We start from the raw sequence: 7,327 nt of genomic DNA on the forward strand, positions 1-7,327 counted from the left end.
AATGGGGGGGGGGGGGCAAAACAGTGGGGAAAGCTGGGGCAAGTGGCCTGGCCCTCTGCCCCGCCCCCACCATTTGTGCTCACACCCCACTGCTGCCTGTCCCCTCTCTCCCCCCACTCACCCAGCCACTTCCCTCTCCAGTGCCTGCCCTTCCCTCTCTCCCAGCCCCTGTCACTTGCTCCCCTATGCAGGGACTTTGGCCTGGGACTTGGAACACATGGTGGCTCTAGCCCTAGCCAGGTGGCAGCAGGTCTGACCCCGGCCCCAGTACCAGTCTGAAGCAGGCAAAAGTGGTGGCTCTAACCACAACATTAGGTCCAGGTCAGGGCTGGAGCCAGATCTGCAGCAGCTCCCTTGCCACTGCATGGTCGCCTTAGTGCTGCCCCAGGCTGCACGCTGCACAGTGCTCCATCCTGCTCTGTGTGGTCTCCCTTGCACTTCCCCTCCTGCCAGTCGGCAGTGCTGGCCACAGCTGCGGCCCCAGCCCAGGGCACGTGGTGGCTGCAGCTCTGGCCCCAGGCTAGAGCCAGGCCTTAAGTCTCAGTAGCGACCTGTCCCAGGCCAGTACCTGAATCCAAGATGAGGCTTTTTTTCCTCATGTTGAACTGGGAGAAAGACCTTGTCTTAGATTTAAGAAAATGTGGGCATTTAATTCCCTCTTTATCCTCATGATTTGAACAAGTGGCTAAGTATTGCATGATTTAAGTAAAATACATGTTATACATTTAATATACTTAATATTTAATATATCAATACAGGTACATACTCATAATAATTACTCTATGTTCATATTTATTGAAATGGCTTAATAATCTATTGTAGTAGTCACTGAAATTGCTCCAGATAACATGCAAAAATGATTTTCTGTTCTGGAACGTGAATTCCTTGCAGAGAGTAAAAATCTAAAACATTAACTAATGGCATAGTTGCTACATGAAACCAAAGCAGCCATACAGTTTAAGGGTTTCTGTTCCTGAGAGACTGCAGTAACCTGAAATAACCTCGGATTTAATTGAGATTCAGAGTTGCAGTTAAAACTGAACAAATGGGACTGTATCTTCAGTGATACGAATGATAGTTTACACAGATATCTGGTATTCAGACCATATTTGAGGGCTGTGAAGATGTTGCATTTTATGGCTGATGGTGTTATCTTGAACTCAAAGTAGAACTGAAGCTTTCATGAATTCAGTGTGCCTTAAAAACAGCAAGTTTGAACCATATTTTGTCAATCTGGCATTCAGGAATGCAAATTGAAACATGCATATTTCTAACAGATGAGTCGATAAGATGCTCAGTGTGATCTGTCATATGCCATATTTCAGTCTTTTGAATTTAATCTTTGCCGAGATTCACACTAATGAACATCATAAATACACTTACAAGTAATTTGAGTTTGCATGTGGAAATTGCTCAGCATTTTAAAGCTAATGCTAATCAGAATATGGAAAAAATTCAGTATGAAAATGTAAAGTGCTGGCAGCCAAGGTAGATATAAATGAGGCTTCTTTGTTTCTTCTGGCCCTGAAGATCCTATCAAAAATCTGTTTTGCATTGCTGTTTAATATACAGGTTTCATTTGTTAGAGCAGTAAGGCACCAGGGCTCCTAAGCCATAAGAGGCTCTTCGACTTGCCACCTATGGGTACCTATACACGAGCAGCAAAGCTGCTCCAGTGTGCTGTAATTCCAGTGTGGAGCAGACTTGATTAATTGAGTCTGTTGGAGCATGGCAATTACTGCGCTTCAGCAGCCTCCCATGTCTCATGTATCAGCACCCCTGGACTTCAAAATGTAGCAGGGGCACTTTTATCTAAAGTTTGTTCGACAAGCTTTAGATAAATCCCCCCCTCCCCCCATTTTGAAGCGCAGGGACACGGATGCAAGACACTCTGGGTGCTTTAATTAGAGCAGCTCTTGGAGCCACTCTAATTAAAGGGTCCCCCCTCCAAGCACATATATAAATGCCTTAATTCTTTCGAGAAAGTCCTACCAAACTCTTTTTTTGTTCCCTGTCTGTATACGTTTGGTATGACTTTCTTGTAGTCGGTTACCACTTGAAGAGCCTTTCCACTTTTGAAGTGTTTTCCTCCTGTTAGAATTTTAGTAATGTTTGCATAGTCTTATTTTTTTCCCCCTTTTGAACTTGGGTTCATTTGCCACAGTTCACCAAGTGGCTTACCTATTGTGGCTGTTTGGTTAACACTGACTACTCATGTGGCTCCTGAGCTCGTCAGGACTGAATGTCGCTGGTAGAGAAACTTTTTCAGCATGAAACAAAACAGCTATGACTTCTGCTCTCCTAGATCTGCAGCTTGACTTTTACCCATATAAGTAACATTTGTAAGTGAATATGTCCCTGTTTGTAGCCGAGGGAGGAGTGATCTTACTGAAGGCATGCATTGCTATATTTCTGTAAGAGGTCATATGAAGAGAAAGGACTATTAGGAAGTTCTCCCAATTTTGGTGTTACCAGAGCTTCTGGTGTTGCAGCTAACTATGTAAACACTGTAAAAACTTCATCTTTGTATGTTTTCAGGGGTTGGATTGTTGTAACTATGGGGATCCAGGAGAGATGAGGGGTTTTCTGATACGTTTTATTGGATCAGATGTGTAGTTGGGAGGGATGTCAGGCAAGCTTTTTTAACAGCATTCCTAACTATACGGTTGGTCCAATAAAAATTACCATGACCTTCTCCTCCCCTTGTCTCTCAAATGTTTTCAAACTATTTGCTTTTCAGATTGTAATTTTTCAAGCTTGTTTTCTACTTCAGTAAATTATCCTGCAGGCAATTCAAACAAAAATCTTTTAGTGGTATTCAGAATGCTTGTTTGCATGTAATCGTTTTTTTCCCTTTATGAAAAAAGCAATGACTGATACTTGGACTTTGCTGGTGGCCTCCTCCTGGAAATCCTTGCTGAAGTAATTAGTTTTAATGGTGATAGTCATTGGAGCTGGGAGGACTGCTTGGATGAGTGAAGATAAAGCCTGGAATGATCAGTGAGGTGTGCACGTGTGTTTGTTTGGTGTTTGCTGGAGAGGAGGAAAGAGGGGATTTAAAAAAAAAAAACTCTTAAGCTTGCTTAGTAGGCATCTGTTAAGATATTTTTTTCAGCAGAATTTGATGAAACTATTAGAAAGCTGAGTCTCAACAAGAAGCTCAGATTGAGTTAAGTTAGGTGATGCTGCAGGTATTGTATAAGGAAGGGGTCTTAAAGGTCTCACTGAACTTTGAAAATACCACCAGAGATGTTAATAATAAAAAAAAGTCTTAAGATTTTTCATTTCTGAGATTTCTAACATTTTCCATTTTTGGAAGAGGATTGTGGAGAATTGGAGATGTAGTGGAAGTTTTTTTTAGATTTCAGTCGGAGGGGCTGGGACAGAGGACAGCTCTAGCATCTCCCACCTGCTGGTCACCAGTTGGACTGAATTCTGTTCGCACTTATTGAGCTCTATGATTCTGTGGCTCAGGTTTCAATTTCATGCATTTCTCTGACCCAAGATTTTAATCTGTGCAGTCTTAATGTTGTATTGTTAGTCCTTTGTATTTACTTAAATCTGCTTGCTTTTGCTATAGGTTAGATCAACATGAACCCCATACAATTATGTCTTTCAGTGCCAATTAATGTTGGGTAGTTCCACATGAATATTTGTAGTGAAACTAGCAGCATGAGACAAATGGAAGAGAAAAATGATGCATCAGGCCTAGTTGAAGTCTTCGGGCTTTAATTAATATGTTATTGGGGCAAGCTTTATATAAAAGTCCGTTAGTTTTTCCTTTTTATCTGTGTGGTATTTTAGCACTGTTCATACTGCTGTGGTATTTTTAGGGTTTCTTAATAGTAGTTGATAGTAATGGAAACTGAAATCCTTTCATCTACAGCAGGGCTGTACAACTAGCACCCTTTGGGCTGCATGCATCCCGCAAGGGATTAACCTAGTCCTAGGTGCTGCTGCAATCCCTCTATAATTTCCGTAGTCAGACTTGTCTCCTTTCTTGAAGATTGTCACGATCGTGGCACCCCTGAGGTCATCTCATGCACGCTCCCCGTCCCTCCACCAGCTTCTGCTTCCTGCCCTTACTTGGGGGTGGAGAGGGGGCTAGGAGGTATGGATGGGATAGCAGGAGAGTTGCTATGCAGTGCAGCGTGCAACACACGTATGTGGTGGAGGGCCTGTGGCTACTGGCCACACAGGGTTTGGACAGCCCGGATCTACAGAACAGATTTAATAACGTGCATTTGACTTAAGCACGTAGTTTCACAAAACGCTTTATGTAGAGAGTGAATCAGAAACTAAAGAACTCTTCTTCGTTTTAGAGGAAGTGTGTGTGTATATGTTTAAAAAATGTGCGAATGCGAAGAGTCATTGTTTCTTACCTAAGTTGTGATTAATAGATTTTAAGGGCAGATTACACCATTAGAATCATCTACTCCACTTCCTGCATAATAGAAAGGTGATTGCCACTAAATGAATAATATCCAGTGTACCAACACTTGCAAGCTATAGGTATGTGTATATGCGAGTGTGAGTGAAACCTGAAGTAGATTTACTGGTGGTGAAATGTCAGCCAGTCTGTTAGATACTTTATATAGATTCAGTATATTTTCATCTTGGGGTCTTGTCCAGTTGCTTGACAGACTACATTTTACTAATCAGTCTGGTCAGATTTCTTCTGTAGAGACTTGCCCACTTTCTTGGCAGACCTGACCCTCAGAGCGGGATGAATCCTCTGTTCTCTCCCCCACTGCTTCAGAGTTTCAGTTGAGGCAGCAATGAAACTGAAAGTAGTTTTGACACTTGTAGGCAATTAATCAGCAGTGAAACTGTGTATATGTTTGTCTCATGCTGACACTAAAGGAAACTGTGCTGCTGCAACCACAAGGCTCTAATACAACAGCTGTGCTGGCAAGGCATGCATGGCAACTGAGAAGGCATCAGCTGTTAAAAGGGTCCTAAAAAGTGGTAGAAAATGCAGGTGCCATCTACTTGTGGCTTCTGTTCTCTCCTGTGTGGTAGTAGAAATCTGTTGTTCACAGATTTGATGCTGTTCTGCTAGCAGAAAGAAGGGGTTCTACTTGCACAAGGGAGGTGTGAGTTTGAATATACTTTTAGCTGTGTTGGCAAAGCTACATAATGTAGACCAGGCATTATAGATTTCATAGATGTTAGAGCCAGAAGGGACTTTGCGAGATCATCAGATCCAGGCCCCTGCCCAAGGGGCAGGAAGTCAGTTGAGGTCAGATCACCCCAGCAAGATAAGCATCCAGGTATTTCTTGATTGTATCCAGAGCAGTCACCACTTCTGGGGGGAGTATGTTGCAGACTCTGGAGACTCAGATGGTAAAGAAGTTTTTCGTTATGTCCAGTCTAAAACGGTCTTCCAGCAGTTTGTGACCATTAGACCTTGTCTTCCCTTGGAGTGCTCTGGTGAGCAGATGTTCTCCCAGTTCCTCGTGCACACCCCTTATGTACTTATAGGCGGCCACCAGGTCCCCCCTGAGCCTTCTCTTGTCCCTTATGGAAGGCACAGAGCAGATGAACCTCGATGTAATGTCTCTTAGTTGGAATGGAGTGACTCTGCCATGTTAGATGCTGTAGCAGCCATTGTAAGTGAGCCTACATGAACAAATGTGACATCAAAGAGGGTAAAATGGCAAATCGTTTTAATGGATACATGATCTCTGCCTGTGTCTTTTTCTCAGCATACACATGCTTGAATATATGCCATCCTCACACGTCAGGTCCACAAATCCTGACTTGCACAGGCATTCCAGGTTATCTGCACACCTGCACTGGATACATATAAATGCATGTGCATATGGATTTTTTGGGGTCCCTTTTCTAACCAGTCAGAATACTTAAGTGGAGCAATTACAGTGGATAAAGGTATAGAGAAGGTTATATGTTCAGTTCAGAAAAGGTGTTTTGACAGTGAGAGATGATTTGCTATGGATTATAAAACTGTCTGAAACATTAATGGGTCATTTTCTAGTACACTGGTGCTCAACCTCCAGGCCACAGGCTAGATGTGGCCTGCAAAGCTGGTGTGAACAGCAGGTGAATGCTCCTGGATTCAGCAACAGGGGAAAGAAGGATATAAGCAGCAGCGGAGCTGTTCACCCCCACTGATGCTCAGAGCTTTCATGCAGCTCTGGAGCCCAGGAGCTGTCAGGGCCATTAACCTCCCCCGCCCTCCTCTTCTCCACTGCAGCTGGGAAAGGAGGATCCAAGTAGCAGCAGTGATGCTCAGCTCCTAGGCTCCAAAGCTACATGAAGCTGTGGCTCCAGCCAGTACCTACACTGATATGTGGTGGGCTCAGAGCTTATATACTATTCCAGAGCCTAGGAGCTGAATGCAGTCACCATTCCTCCTCCTCCTCCTCTTTCCCTGCTGCTGAATTTGAGGGGGGGGGGCAGGGAATGGGAAGGATGTGGCAAGTGGCAGGGATACTCAGCTCCAAGGCCCCAGAGCTCGCTAAAAACTTTGGCAGCTGAAAGGGGGAAGTCAGTGGACTCCCACCCTTGGTGGATGCACACCCATGGAGCTCTAGTGCAGCACAGGCCTGGCTACAGCAGCTGAAAACATCAGAAAGTTACTTCAGAGAAAGGCCCATTGCAGAACATGGTCCCACTCCAACTGTATTCCCAAAGCATATGACTCTCCCTTCAGAGGGCACTAGGAAGCACAAGCAGCTAGGGCAAGGCACAGTGCTGGCAGCTGGGCAGTCTTCATCTCTCCTCCCTTCCCACGGGCCTGAGACCCTACCAACACTAAACCTGGTAGCCTGTCAGCTCCTTCCAGGCTAATGCAAGCCAGTGGCCCATCAGCTTCAAACCCTGCTGCTGCACAGGGCAGGGCACTATCTCATGTTAAAGTTGAATTATTTTTGTAAAATTTAAAATAATACTACAGAAGATTAAACCTTTTTACTTTGTAAACCTAAAATCACTAAAAATGTATGTTTTCCTTTCTAATAGTATTTCAAATACTTTAATTAGGAAATTCTACCCCCCCCCCACCTCCTGCCCCCAACAGTTGAGCAACACTCTTCTGGTGCAGCAAAGGTCATGGGCTGGTGCTCCAGTGGTAGTTGATGTGCACTTGATCCTGGCTTGATTGAGTGAAGCACCTTTCCTGATTAAGTATTTATTACCTGAAGATAAAGATAAGCAACCGCGGGGATCAGCAGGCTTTACAGAGATAGTGCAGCCGGCTGTGACCCATCGTTCTCTGCACTCACTATCTTGCCTCTCCCCCCTCCCCACCCACAGTCTTTGCTCCCTGTCATCACCTGGTGCTGCAGATCCCTCAGGGCAGCAG

At 44.3% G+C, this 7,327-nt stretch overlaps 1 protein-coding gene across 2 annotated transcripts in view; it reads left to right on the forward strand.

Moving 5' to 3' along the window:
- CTDSPL (CTD small phosphatase like) overlaps nt 1–7,327 on the forward strand; it is a 186,100-nt gene that overhangs the window by 11,320 nt on the left and 167,453 nt on the right. The gene's annotated exons all lie outside the window — the stretch shown is intronic.

The sequence above is a fragment of the Gavialis gangeticus genome, unplaced genomic scaffold (assembly GCF_001723915.1).
Source record: "Gavialis gangeticus isolate Ggan-Ray unplaced genomic scaffold, GavGan_comp1, whole genome shotgun sequence".
NCBI classification, from domain to species: Eukaryota; Metazoa; Chordata; order Crocodylia; family Gavialidae; genus Gavialis; species Gavialis gangeticus.